Source organism: Primulina eburnea, chromosome 18 (assembly GCF_022965805.1).
Source record: "Primulina eburnea isolate SZY01 chromosome 18, ASM2296580v1, whole genome shotgun sequence".
NCBI classification, from domain to species: Eukaryota; Viridiplantae; Streptophyta; class Magnoliopsida; order Lamiales; family Gesneriaceae; genus Primulina; species Primulina eburnea.
Genome location: NC_133118.1, coordinates 22,197,291 through 22,212,486, shown reverse-complemented (window position 1 = coordinate 22,212,486; position 15,196 = coordinate 22,197,291). Strand labels below are relative to the sequence as shown.

At 40.0% G+C, this 15,196-nt stretch overlaps 1 protein-coding gene across 2 annotated transcripts in view; it reads right to left on the bottom strand.

Annotated features, from left to right (window-relative positions):
* LOC140819807 (pentatricopeptide repeat-containing protein At4g14850) overlaps window positions 1-15,196 on the bottom strand; it is a 76,509-nt gene that overhangs the window by 15,149 nt on the left and 46,164 nt on the right. The gene's annotated exons all lie outside the window — the stretch shown is intronic.

Sequence of the window (15,196 nt, the reverse complement as noted above, 5' to 3'; positions counted from 1 at the left end):
TTTTCAGTTTGTTTTTACAGTACCTACACAGACCCCTACATGAACCTAGGCATGGGGTCCGTGCCTTCCCTTTTCTGCACGACACAGTTTACAGTACCTACACGGAGCCGGAGCCGGAGCCGGACCTGGGCACGGGGTCCGTGTACTTCATTTTGGGAACATTTATGTTGAATGGTTTGAGGTTCGATGTCTTAGATAGTGCAATGTTTAAGAAGGTCGAGTCACGGGAATATTAGAACGTCCTAAGGAAATGAATGAGCTTGTGTGTAAGCGTGATTATTATGTCTAAGTTACAACAGTTAAGTATTCGAATTCATGTTTGCATGTGCAGCAGTGACCCAAAGTGAAATCCAAAGAATCCCTCAACGCGAATAAGTATGTTTGACGTTCAAAGAAAATATTTCAAATTTTTGAGGTATGCTAAATGTCTTGTGACCAAATTTATGTATGAGATTGGAATGCGGTAAAGCATGACCAAGGACCAATCCACCCCGTTAAAGCATGAACAGGTTTAGATCAGGATTGGAAAGCGTTAAAGCATGAACGGGGACCAATCTACCCGTTAAAGCATGAACGGGGATCTCACGTATGTGGCAGTGGATATTCTGTGTCAGCCCAGTACTCTGGTTTAGTCTGATCAGGCGATTCATGTTACGGGTCACTTGATTTGAAACATGCCTCTACGCAAAATCATGAAGTTTATGTATATTCAGGTAAGTACAAGTATGCAAGCATGTTTAAGAAAAGTTTCACGTTATGGCACGTCTATGTTATGTATGTATGTTCAAGTTTAATGGCAAGTTCAAGATTCTAGTATGTACTATCTATTTTGAAGTTGCATGTGATTTTATTACGTACTACTCGTTACTTCCAGTTTATATGTGTTGAGTCTTTAGACTCACTAGACTTGATCGATGCAGGTGAGGATTTTTTTTTTTGAAGAGGCTAGGGGTGGAGACCAAGGAGCTGGCTTGGACTGAGCAAGTGGCTAGACCCGAGGACCGCCCAAGTTTTTAAGTCTTTATGAAATGTCAAATACTCTAATTTCACGCTACTGGTTATGAGATTTGAACAAATACTTTTGTCAAACCTTATTTTTTAAATCTTATGTTGCATCTACTTTTGGGGACGTACAGTTTAATTTATCGACTTTGAAGTTCGGTTACCCTTTTAATAAAAATTTTAATTTTTCCACAAATTTTAAGTAGCAAAAAGTATGGTACGTTACAGTTGGTATAAGAGCGGTGTTCTTCTAAAGGGTTATGCCTACTGCCAGTTGCAAGAAGCTCACGAACTCATACCTCAAGTCTCTAAGTTTTAACGTTTTGAATTATGTTACGTAGTAATCATAGAGTCATGATTTCAGCATGTTAACATTTTTAGTTCAAAGTACATGCATCTGATGATACTATTATTATGTTCTTGCATGTGGGGTTTACGTGTTGGGTAAATTATTGGAACAATATGCCTCCTAAACGCTTGATTAACCGGGAAGCAAGAGAGGAGGGCAGAGAGGCCCGAGAGGAGGGGAGAGACGCTCCTCCTCCTCCACCTCCAGACATGCAGGCGCAGATGCTCGCAGGTATGACGCAGTTCTTCGCACAGTTTTCGGGGAACAAGGCTGCGGCAAATACAGAGGCGAGGCCAGACTAGAGGCAGTTTACGAAAGGTTCAAACGGATGAGTCCAAAGGATTTTTTGGGGACTACTAACCCGATGGTAGCAGAAGGATGGATTAAATCCATCGAGGTGACTTTTGCCTTTATGGAGCTGCAAGATGCATATAGGGTCACGTGTGACACATTTCTACTGACCGGGGACGCCAGACTGTTGTGGGACAGTGCGTCCGTGGCAGCAAATCTACAGACCCTTTCTTGGGATGGCTTTAAAGAGGTGTTCTACTCCAAGTACTTCACTGAGGAAGTACGATCCAGGTTGACTAGAGAGTTCATGGCGCTGCGGCAGGGAGACAGCAGCGTAGCAGAGTTCGTGCGAAAATTTGAGAGGGGGTGTTACTTTGTGCCCCTAATTGCTAATGATGCCCGAGAGAAGTTGAGGCATTTCATGGATGGGTAGCGGCCGATCTTGCGCTGAGATGTCTGAGTAGCTGGTCCAACTACATATGCAGTCGTTGTGTCTAGTACCTTGGCGGCAGAGCAGGACCAGAGAGATATCGAGGTTGATAGGCACGGAAAGAGGCCCTATCAGGAACCTCAGCAGCAGCAGCAATAGCGACCTCAGTTTAAGAGGCCGTTCCAAGGGCAACCAGGGAAGAAGCCTTATTAGGGACCGCCTAAGGGCAATGGTCCTATGCCACAACAGAAGGCATGAAAGAGGCCAGGAGAGCACCCGGTGTGCCCGAAGTGCAACCGCCAGCACCCGGGATAGTGTTTGTATGGGTCGGGCAAATGTTTCAAGTGCGGAGCGAGTGACCACATGCTGAAGGAGTGGCCACAGTGGAGGCAACCAACACAGGGAAGAGTGTTCGCCATGCATGCTCAGGATGCGAACCCAGACACGACGTTATTGACTGGTAAACTAATTAATTAATCATCGTATTACTTTGCCTTGCATGTTGTTTTGAATTGAGATTATTAGGATGATAGTAGACATTTTGATCTCTTTTGTTGCCTAAGGTTAAGGTTAGAATTTTCGGGATATAAGATAGTGTTTTATGCTAACATCTCTCAGGGAACATTTTCATCAAGAGATTAACTACGAAGGCCCTGATAGATTCAAGAGCCACTCCGGAGATATTCGCTAATCATTTAGACATCAAGTCCATCGGTCTTGATGTGAACTACTCAGTGACAGTCCCATCAGGGGAATAACTATTAGCTACCGGCGTGGTCAGAGATGTTGATCTAGAACTGCAGGGCCACCTGGTATATGCCGATCTGATAGTGTTGCCGATGCCAGAATTTGATATTATTTTGGGTATGGACAGGCTGACAAAGAATAGAGTCCTAATTGATTTTCAGAAAAGGTCAATGTTAGTAAGACCTTTAGGCATGGAGCAGTTTCTCTTCGAGCCAGCTAGATGGAGGAGCTTCCCTCGCATGATCTCTTGCATTCAAGCGCGGAGACTTAAACACAAGGGTTGTCAGGCTTTCTTGGCCAACATTATTTCAACACCTGACATGCCCACTTTGTCTATAAATGACGTACCAGTAGTCAGAGAATTTCGTGACGTCTTTCCATATGAAGTCACAGACCTTCTACAAGAGAGAGAGGTGGAGTTTTCAATTGATCTTATGCCAGACATTGTGCCAATCTCCAAGGAACCGTACCGATTAGCTCTAGCTGAGATTTAGAACTCAAGCACCAGATTCAGGAGCTTATTGACAAGGAATTCATCCGCCCTAGTTTCTCACCATGGGGCGCACCAGTGCTCTTTGTGAAAAATAAGGATGGGAGCATGAGGTTTGTGGGGACCCGGACGCTAATCCATTCCTTAATCGTCTTTAGGAATATTTAATCATTCATAATAAACAGGGTCTAAAAATTTTTCTTTTAAAATGCAAAGCGGAAACGTAATGTAATTAAAATCAAATTACATGTTGATGTTATCTACAATAATCCCACTAGGTTCAACTACATGTCGGTGCTGAATCCTAAGTTGCTTCTGAAGCCCGGATCTCCACGCTATCTAATCCAGCCTCATTCTCTTCACGACCCTGATTCTAGCCCACCTGTTGCCATGCACACAAACAAACAAGACAACAGCCGGATAACTCCGGTGAGATATAAATATCCCAGTATAAATCATGTATACATGCAATCATATAAATCAAATAAGAGCATATAACAAAAATCATATCCTATATCAACATCATGATATAAATCAATAACAAGCATAAATCATATTCTAAACATGTACCCTAATCAGGAACATAATTCAATATCCAGAATAAATCCTATTCTAAGCATGTACCAATATCAGGAACATAAATCAATCTCAAGAATAATTCCTATTCTAAACACGGACCAACATCAGGAACATGATCAGTATCAAGAATAATTCCTATTCTAAACATATACCAATATCAGGCACATACTCAATATCAAGAATAACTTCTATTCTAAACATGTACCAATATCAGGAACATAAATCAGTATTACTCAATACCATTCAATCTAGCTGTCACTCAGGCTAGTGACTCTACGTTTTAGACTAGACTCAATCCTAGTCTAGGGATCCCGGTTTCTAGATGTGGTATTCCTATATCGAATTCCGTAAAGGATGGAACCATAATCTCTATTACTCGATATAACCAGTGCCCTGGTATTCCTATATCGAATTCCGTAATAGAAGAATTCCAATACCCTTTACTCGATATAACCAAATATGGTGTTCCTATATCGAATTCCGTAATAGATTCCATTACTCGATATAACCAAACATCCAGTGTCCTGACCTAACCGTCAAGGACTGTAGCTCTATCGCTAATATCCTATCTTGAGACATCGTGCAATGTGCCGTGGCGATACCACCACTATCCGGCACTTCTGTCACAAGATAACTCGTCTAATACCTGTCGTCTAATATCAAGAGAACAAGTACATCAATCAACTTAATGCAAATATCAATGCAATAAGGTAAAGTATGTGATTTAGGGAAACTCGAGTCAAACCTTCCTCGAGTTGTGCAATCCCAACTCAACATTAATTTATACCTTTATCTTCTCGGTCTGACGAAGAAGAAGAAGTCCCGACTCTATCTCGGTCCATTCCCAATCTGGTAATAACAGTTAAATATGTATAATATCAATACACAATTCAATTCAATACCTGTTCTGATCAATATCAAATCACAATACAATCTGATCAATGTCAATCGACATACGGTATATCAATACAATCTAAATCAATACCGATTCTGATCAATTTCAATCAACTGATGTTTCGACGGCATAACAATACTGTCTCAATAATCCCGTCAGTCCAAACATCACAGATATAATATCAGAACTCATAATCAATATCGATACCAGTCATAATCTCAATAACCATACAGTTATGATATGAATTCTCAGTCAAATTGAATCCAAAAATCATAACAATTCCATAATCAAGCCGTTTCTCAATCTGACTTCGATTCTATGATGTCTAACATGACAAGAACATCATATATGAATCCTATTTAATTCTGACAATAGTTTAATTTCAAAACATGTCAAAACGTAGCAAAACTTACGTCCAGTCGTAGCCTACGTTGATAGGAACTCGGTACTGAAGTCGGATTTGAAATCAAACGGACGGATTGTTCACAATCTCCGAATCTACCCTCGGTTCCTTGTTCCTTCCCTTTTCTTATTTTTGCAGGAATGAATCGTGTATACATATATATATATATATATATATATATATATATATCCATATATACACACGTAGCACCATTTAGGCCAAATGGCTTGTCCTTGTTCTGCATGATTGGCGCATATGTGCGCCCAAAATCCGCGCATATGCGCCGGAAGTGCTGTCCAGCTTCTGGACTACTCGCACATATGCGCGCAAATCGTCGCGCATATGCGCGAGACACACTGCCTCCCGCCTTCGCTCACTCGCGCATATGCGCGTTCATCTCGGCGCATATGCGCCCAGGGTTCGGGACCTCCCGCGCATGTGCGCGCTGCACTCGCGCATGTGCGCGAACTTCTCTGGACGCTGCGCGCATGTGCGCGACTTACTCGGCGCATGTGCGCCAACTCCTCTGGACGCTGCGCGCATGTGCGCGCATTGGCTCGCGCATGTGCGTGAATCCTTCGCACATAAACACCCACTTTTCACACGTACTTGTATTTCGTGTCCCGATTAATCCTTTCGTAATCATATCAAATTATAAATCAATAATTACAGATTAACCGGATTAAATTCCCGGGCATTACATTTCTCCCCCCCTAAGATACGATTTCGTCCTCGAAATCACTGGTAATCAAGTCAGATATCAACACGAAACGTATACAAGAGGTAAATCAGAAAACTTATCTCCATGAATCAATCTGAAATTTCAATCTCATATCAGATTCTGTCTTTCAGATAGTCTCATTGACCTACTGACACCCTTACTGTGTTATCAACAACAGAATAATCTTCGTTCTGAAATATTTTTCTTTTACGGATCTCTGATTCCAGACAGGAATAATCCTTCAAGGAGTATAATATCCTAATCCTACTCAAAATAACTTGTGATAGAATCAATCACCACTATTAGCTATACAACATCCGTATATACCAATCAACAATTCTAAAGCAAATCAATATCCTCATCTATTAATCCTATTCAAGGATATATTCAACCTTCGACCTCCAATACCAATCGTCATCGTCCGACGTTGGCTTATTTAATCTATGTATTCTGAGCTATCCTCATTTCCCTCTGAATCAGTTTCATTTCCTTTATCAGATTTCTGATCCAATCAAATTCAATCTCAGGCATCACCGCAATATCATTCCAATACCAAGGAAATCCGCAGTTTTCACTGTACAATATCTCGACCAAAGATATTTCGATAATCATCTGATAGCTATTATTGTACAATAATTCACAAGCGACAATGAATTATGTCAACTAGTGCTAAAATCCAGCACTACATGTCCTGGATATCCTCCAGTATCTAGATAGTTCACTCCGACTATCCGTCAATCTATAACTTATAGCTAAAAATCAATCTATACCCTCAGCCAAAAATACAGAATCAAACGAATATCACAGTCTGATAAAATCAAATTTGGCATTCAATACAATCTGACCTCCGTTTCTGACATACCTCTCAGTCGTCTGGTCATATTTGTACGTTATCCTGTACAATCTAACATAGGCAGATTGAACAATCGTTCAATCATAACTACCTACTGATACAATCTTGGCAAAATTCCGGTGATTCCCTCACAAAATCCATAGAAATGTACTCCCATTTCTATTTAAGAATCAATAATCGATATAACCAATCTCCTGGTTTCTATCTTCCTGTCTTCATCAGTCAACGATTTAGACATTTCAATATAAATTCTGACATAACTGATTTCATCTGTTTATATCAAAACTGTCCATTCGAATTACCACACATTTCCTGTTACCAGAATCGTACTGAATCTACTACTGTGTGCATCTGACAATACCTGCCATTCAAATCCGAATATCTGACACAAACAAATCAGCTAATCATATAAAATAAAATATTACCTACCTGGTAATCGGCTCTGACACACTGTTCTGACTATCAAAATCAAGTTCTGAACAGTCTGATTCAACTTCTGAACTGTTTATCATCTCAGTGATTCATAACAATCGATATCAAACACAGACTCAGAGTGATAATAATATCATATCAGATTCAGAATATCAGTACACAATGCTGATCTAATGACTGCATAAGACACAATCTCTGACATTTCTGACATCCCGGAAATTCTACCATCTTCAATGTCATTCTCAGTCACTGATCCCTGTCTCAACAGTACTATAATTCAGTCAGTATACTATCTTCAGATATCATAGACTCTGAGTACCATCTGTCACAATCGAGATTCATATCCGAACAATTCGGTATACCACAATCTTAGTTCCCAGAATATTCAATTCAATCATACACTACGAATATATCAAAATGTCATAGATAAAACGAGCATAATGTCTTCAGAATATTGCTGAACACAGGATTTATCAATCCATCATTGGAACTGAAATACTTTCCAGAGAAACATAAAATCAAATGTAACTCTAACTCTCAGGCAATAAATCTTTCAACTGATATCTCAATTCTTTCAATTCAATCAGTATCAGTCTATAAGAAATTCTAAAATGAAACCAATACCTGGAATCAAATCAGGGCTGAAATCACTCTTCCGGATACAGGACAACCTGAAATCTTATCTGAAAAACTATAGCAAACTTCCTGCTATTAGTAAATCAATCCCTGATACGCTCAACTTCAGTCATCAACTGAATACATACGGAATTACTCCATTCCTTTCGATAATCATCGAATCATAAACAATACAGATATCAAGGAATTCAAAATCTAAATCCCTTACTGTATATCATTCATTTCTTGGCCATTTCAGGTCCGAATCTTACCATCTCCTGGCAAGAATCTTTCACAGCTCTGTACTTGTTCGATATATCAATATCCATTATGCAGTCATCTTCAGACAATACAAGTACAATCTAGTCTAATTCAATCTCATTTTCAACTTACTGCAGTATACAATATATCACGGAATATCACTGATATCAAATTCTTTCCCCAAAAGATACAAAGATCAATACTACAGTAATACAGACTCAACAGGTAAAGCGTATATCAGTGCCACCCAATCCAGGATAATCATACTGATTGCATTAGTATATATCAATACATATGCACCATAATCATAAAGGAACAATACCTGCCACTATATCATCAAGTGTGTCCTGGGTCTGTTCCTTGATCACCATATCCAGATGATCCAGCTCCCTGAAATCCTCGGGAACCTCTCAGTTCTAGTACTCCTTTGGTTGTAATCCACCAACTTCTGGCAGCTTCTCGTAACGGAGGGAAAACCAGTTTAACTTTCTATTCATCTGTACAATCGAGTAAATCAAACAGTATTTCTATGTCATCCAACCAGTTCTCATACTCTTCAGACGTCCCAATACCACTCAGAATCGGCGGATGAAATAACTGAAACTTTTTCAATTTAATTTCCATCTGAATTTCTGATACATTTATCTGATCAGACGAAGTACTACCACTTTCTGAAATCTTCTACGAGGTATATCTGATGATCACAGGAATCAGTAATCACAAGAGATAATTAATCCCAATCCCTTTCTGATCAGCTTACCTTCTGATCAAGAATTGGTTCTGATTCATTTTCAAATCAGATATATTACCAAATCAATTCAGATATTCAGGTAACATACATATAAACGCAATAAAACATGCTGGCATGCTAGCATACTCAATGTAAATCAACAGAATACTATATCACATGCTAGCAATCAAAAGCAGGAAAGAAAACACATTCTACCCCGCTCACTCTTTTCTATCTCAGTGCTAAGGAACCTAAAGTTCAAGGACCTACAGCTCTGATACCACCTGTTGTGTGGACCCGGACGCTAATCCATTCCTTAATCGTCTTTAGGAATATTTAATCATTCATAATAAACAGGGTCTAAAAATTTTTCTTTTAAAATGCAAAGCGGAAACGTAATGTAATTAAAATCAAATTACATGTTAAACATGAACATACAAATCTGATGTTATCTACAATAATCCCACTAGGTTCAACTACATGTCGGTGCTGAATCCTAAGTTGCTTCTGAAGCCCGGATCTCCACGCTATCTAATCCAGCCTCATTCTCTTCACGACCCTGATTCTAGCCCACCTGTTGCCATGCACACACTCAAACAAGACAACAGCCGGATAACTCCGGTGAGATATAAATATCCCAGTATAAATCATGTATACATGCAATCATATAAATCATATAAGAGCATATAACAAAAATCATATTCTATATCAACATCATGATATAAATCAATAACAAGCATAAATCATATTCTAAACATGTACCCTAATCAGGAACATAATTCAATATCTAGAATAAATCCTATTCTAAGCATGTACCAATATCAGGAACATAAATCAATCTCAAGAATAATTCCTATTCTAAACACGGACCAACATCAGGAACATGATCAGTATCAAGAATAATTCATATTCTAAACATATACCAATATCAGGCACATACTCAATATCAAGAATAACTTCTATTCTAAACATGTACCAATATCAGGAACATAAATCAGTATTACTCAATACCATTCAATCTAGCTGTCACTCAGGCTAGTGACTCTACGTTTTAGACTAGACTCAATCCTAGTCTAGGGATCCCGGTTTCCAGATGTGGTATTCCTATATCGAATTCCGTAAAGGATGGAACCATAATCTCTATTACTCGATATAACCAGTGCCCTGGTATTCCTATATCGAATTCCGTAATAGAAGAATTCCAATACCCTTTACTCGATATAACCAAATATGGTGTTCCTATATCGAATTCCGTAATAGATTCCATTACTCGATATAACCAAACATCCAGTGTCCTGACCTAACCGTCAAGGACTGTAGCTCTATCGCTAATATCCTATCTTGAGACATCGTGCAATGTGCCGTGGCGATACCACCACTATCTGGCACTTCTGTCACAAGATAACTCGTCTAATACCTGTCGTCTAATATCAAGAGAACAAGTACATCAATCAACTTAATGCAAATATCAATGCAATAAGGTAAGTATGTGATTTAGGGAAACTCGAGTCAAACCTTCCTCGAGTTGTGCAATCCCAACTCAACATTAATTTATACCTTTATCTTCTCGGTCTGACGAAGAAGAAGAAGTCCCGACTCTATCTCGGTCCATTCCCAATCTGGTAATAACAGTTGAATATGTATAATATCAATACACAATTCAATTCAATACCTGTTCTGATCAATATCAAATCACAATACAATCTGATCAATGTCAATCGACATACGGTATATCAATACAATCTAAATCAATACCGATTCTGATCAATTTCAATCAACTGATGTTTCGACGGCATAACAATACTGTCTCAATAATCCCGTCAGTCCAAACATCACAGATATAATATCAGAACTCATAATCAATACCGATACCAGTCATAATCTCAATAACCATACAGTTATGATATGAATTCTCAGTCAAATTGAATCCAAAAATCATAACAATTCCATAATCAAGCCGTTTCTCAATCTGACTTCGATTCTATGATGTCTAACATGACAAGAACATCATATATGAATCCTATTTAATTCTGACAATAGTTTAATTTCAAAACATGTCAAAACGTAGCAAAACTTACGTCCAGTCGTAGCCTACGTTGATAGGAACTCGGTACTGAAGTCGGATTTGAAATCAAACGGACGGATTGTTCACAATCTCCGAATCTACCCTCGGTTCCTTGTTCCTTCCCTTTTCTTATTTTTGCAGGAATGAATCGTGTATACATATATATATATATATATATATATATATATATATATATATATATATCCATATATACACACGTAGCACCATTTAGGCCAAATGGCTTGTCCTTGTTCTGCATGATTGGCGCATATGCGCGCCCAAAATCCGCGCATATGCGCCGGAAGTGCTGTCCAGCTTCTGGACTACTCGCGCATATGCGCGCAAATCGTCGCGCATATGCGCGAGACACACTGCCTCCCGCCTTCGCTCACTCGCGCATATGCACGTTCATCTCGGCGCATATGCGCCCAGGGTTCGGGACCTCCCGCGCATGTGCGCGCTACACTCGCGCATGTGCGCGAACTTCTCTGGACGCTGCGCGCATGTGCGCGACTTACTCGGCGCATGTGCGCCAACTCCTCTGGACGCTGCGAGCATGTGCACGCATTGGCTCGCGCATGTGCGTGAATCCTTCGCACATAAACACCCACTTTTCACACGTACTTGTATTTCGTGTCCCGATTAATCCTTTCGTAATCATATCAAATTATAAATCAATAATTACAGATTAACCGGATTAAATTCCCGGGCATTACAAGGTTGTGTATCGATTACCGAGAATTGAACAAGGTAACGATCAGGAATAAATACCCACTTCCTAGAATCAAAGACTTGTTTGATCAGGAGCTACATTGTTCTCTAAGATAGATCTTTGATCAGGGTATCATCAGCTGAAGGTGAAAGACGTAGATGTTCACAAGACAGCCTTCAGGACCAGGTATGGGCATTCTGAGTTCTTAGTGATTCCGTTTGGACTGACGAATGCTCCAGCAATTTTCACGGACCTCATGAACCGAGTATTCCAGCCCTACTTAGACCAATTCGTCATAGTTTTCATTGACGATATTCTTATTTACTCGAAGAAACATGAAGAGCAGAGTCAGCACTTGAGGACAGTTCTACAGACCTTGTAGAGTCTCAAGTTATTTGTGAAGTTCAGTAAATGTGAGTTTTGGTTGGAGAAGGTAGAATTTTTGGGTCATCTTATATCTAGCAGCGGCATTGAGGTGGAGCCAGCTAAGGTAGCGGCAGTTAAGGAATGGGTTGAGCCGAAGAATGCGTCAGAGATCAGCAGTTTTCTGGGTTTAGCATATTACTACCGTAAGTTTATTCAGGGGTTTTTGTCGATAGCAGTGCCGCTCACTTCACTGACCAAGAAGAATGCTAAGTTCATATGGAGTGGCGAATGTCATAAGAGCTTCGACACTTTGAAGCAAACTCTTATTTCAGCGCCAGTGTTAGCCATGCCATCAGGGCAAGGAGATTTTGTGTTATACACCGATGCATCTAAGCTCGGGTTAGGCGCAGTGTTGATACAGAAATGTCGGGTTATAGCTTATGCTTCCAGGCAGTTGAAGGTGCATGAGAAGAACTATCAGACTCACGATCTGGAAATAGCCGATGTTGTCTTTGCGCTGAAAATTTGGAGACATTACTTGTACAGCGAGAAATGTCAGATATTTATTGATCACAAGAGTCTCAAGTATTTCTTCACGCAGAAAGAGCTGAATATGAGACAAAGACGATGGTTTGAATTGGTGAAAGACTATGATTGCAAAATTAGCTACCATCCAGGGAAAGCTAATGTTGTCGCAGACGCCTTGAGCAGGAAAGTGGTAGTTGTACCACAGTTGTCAGTGCAGAGTCCCCTTCAGTCTGAGATTCAAAGTTTTGGTCTAGAGGTTTACCGTAAGGGCAGAGCGCCTAGCCTGTCTAATCTGGCAGTCATATCTGATTTGCTAGACCGTATTCGTCAAGGACAGTCTTCAGAAGAACAGTTGCAAAAATGAAGACTGAAAGATGAAGCCAAGGGCAGTGTACTCTACACAGTGTCAGATGGTATTGTGAGATACAGAGGTAGAATGTGGGTTCCCAGTGTTGACTCGATCAGAGAAGATATTTTATCAGAGGCACATACATCTCCGTATTCCATTCACCCAGGAGGGACCAAAATGTACAAAGATTTGCAAATCCTATATTGGTGGCCAGGTAAAAAGAGAGACATCCGTCGATACGTATCAGAATGTCTCACTTGCCAGCAAGTGAAAGCGGAACATCAGAGGCCAACAGGAATTCTTAAGCCACTCCCCATCCTAGAGTAGAAACGGAGAATATTATAATGGACTTTGTGGTTGGTTTGCCGAGTTCAGTCAGAGGATCAAATTCTATTTGGGTTGTAGTGGATCGACTCACTAAGTCATCGCACTTCTTTCCAGTGAAGACGACTTTCTCCATGACGTAGTATGCGGAGCTCTATATCAGGGAGATAGTTCGATTGTACGGGATCCCAGTTTATATTGTGTCCGACAGGGACCTGAGGTTTACGTCGTCCTTCTGGAAGAGCTTACATGCAGCCATGGGTACGAAGTTGCTGTTCAGTACAACGTTTCACCCGTAGACAGATGGCCAGTCTGAGCGGGTGATACAGATTTTGGAGGAATTGTTGAGGGCTTGTGTAATTGATTTCCATGGGAATTGAGAATCTAAGCTACCCCTAGTGGAGTTTACCTACAACAATAGCTTCCAAGCATCTATAGGTATGGCACCCTACGAGGCATTATGGAAGGAAGTGCAGATCGCCAATTCATTGGGACGAAGTCGGAGAGAGAGCAGAACTTGGTCCCGAGATAGTTCAGCAGACTGCAGATGTGGTGGTAAAGATCCGAGACAGGATGAAGACTGCCCAGAGTCGTCAGAAAAGTTATGATGATAAGAGAAGGAGAGATCTCGAGTATGTCGTAGGTGACCACGTTTTTTGTAAAGATAGCACCCATGAAGGGTGTTATGAGATTTGGGAAAAGAGGCAAGCTGAGTCTGAGGTTTATTGGACCTTTCGAGATTCTAGACAGAGTTGGGACACTAGCCTATCGTGTTGCCCTTCCGTCGAATCTGGCCGGGTTACCCAATGTGTTCCACGTCTCGATGCTGAGAAAGTACCTAGCTAATCCTTCGCACGTGTTGAGCTATGAACCGTTACAGTTGGCTCCAGACCTGTCGTATGAGGAAAGACCTGTCCAAATCCTAGACAGACATGAGCGTAGGCTTCGGAACAAAGTGACCAAGTTGGTCAGAGTCCGATGGCTAAATCAATCCACGGAGGAAGCCACTTGTGAGTCAGAGGCGGACATGAGGAACCACTACCCAGAGTTGTTTGGTAAGATTTAATTTCGAGGACAAAATTTATATAAGTGGGGGAGGAACTGTAGAGCCCAAAATCAGTACACGTAAATCACATGCATTATTTAATTGTTAAGTTAGTTATTCAAGTTTAAATGGATTTTAGCGATGCATGATTTATTTAAATGCATTATTTTAAGTTATTGAAGTTTTGTGATGCACGTTAAATGTTTTGCAAGTTTCCTGTTTCAGGTGATTATTCGGGGCGGAATCGAGGAAAAGACCGGCGATGATTTTTGGCAAAATTTTAATGCGCTATTTTATTTTAGATTAAAGGTGAGGCATTTCAATTAATTTATGAAGTGTTAGTATTTTAAAACCTAAATTATTTATTTAGTGATTTTATGAGTTCAAAACTTTTAAAGATTTAGAACTTGGGCATTTTATTTAAATTAGAGAATTTTATTAGAGGTTAGTGGCGAGTAATATTTTATTTACCTTGTTAATTATTGATTACGCAAATTTTACTCTCCCTAATTAACTAATCACATGTTTTACAGACTTTTACACAAACTGAAACCGTTCAACACACACACACTTATTCTAATTCAGATTTATTTATTTTGAGAGAGCAAACCTTAGGGTTCTTGAGAGAAAAAAGCAGCCACCCCATTCCCTTCATCATTCCAGAAATTTTTTTGTGAATTTTATTGCATGATTTTAGTGCCACAATCGTCCCAGATCAAGCCTCGCACCGTCTCCGCTTAGGTATCGCCGTATCGTTAGTTTTTCACATCAAAGGCATGTATATTCTGTTTTTCCTGCGTCGATCTAGTCATATCATGTGTTGTGATGTTTTTATGCGAGAAAACACATGGGTGATGTGTAGAAGTTTGAGCAATAATGTTTGGATCACTTTTGAAACCATTTTTGCTGATCTTACTGTGATTTTTCGGTCGAGATTTTGGGAAAACTTTCAACGTATAAAATGTATAACTTTTCGATACCTTCGATTTGATATAAAATTAGAAATACT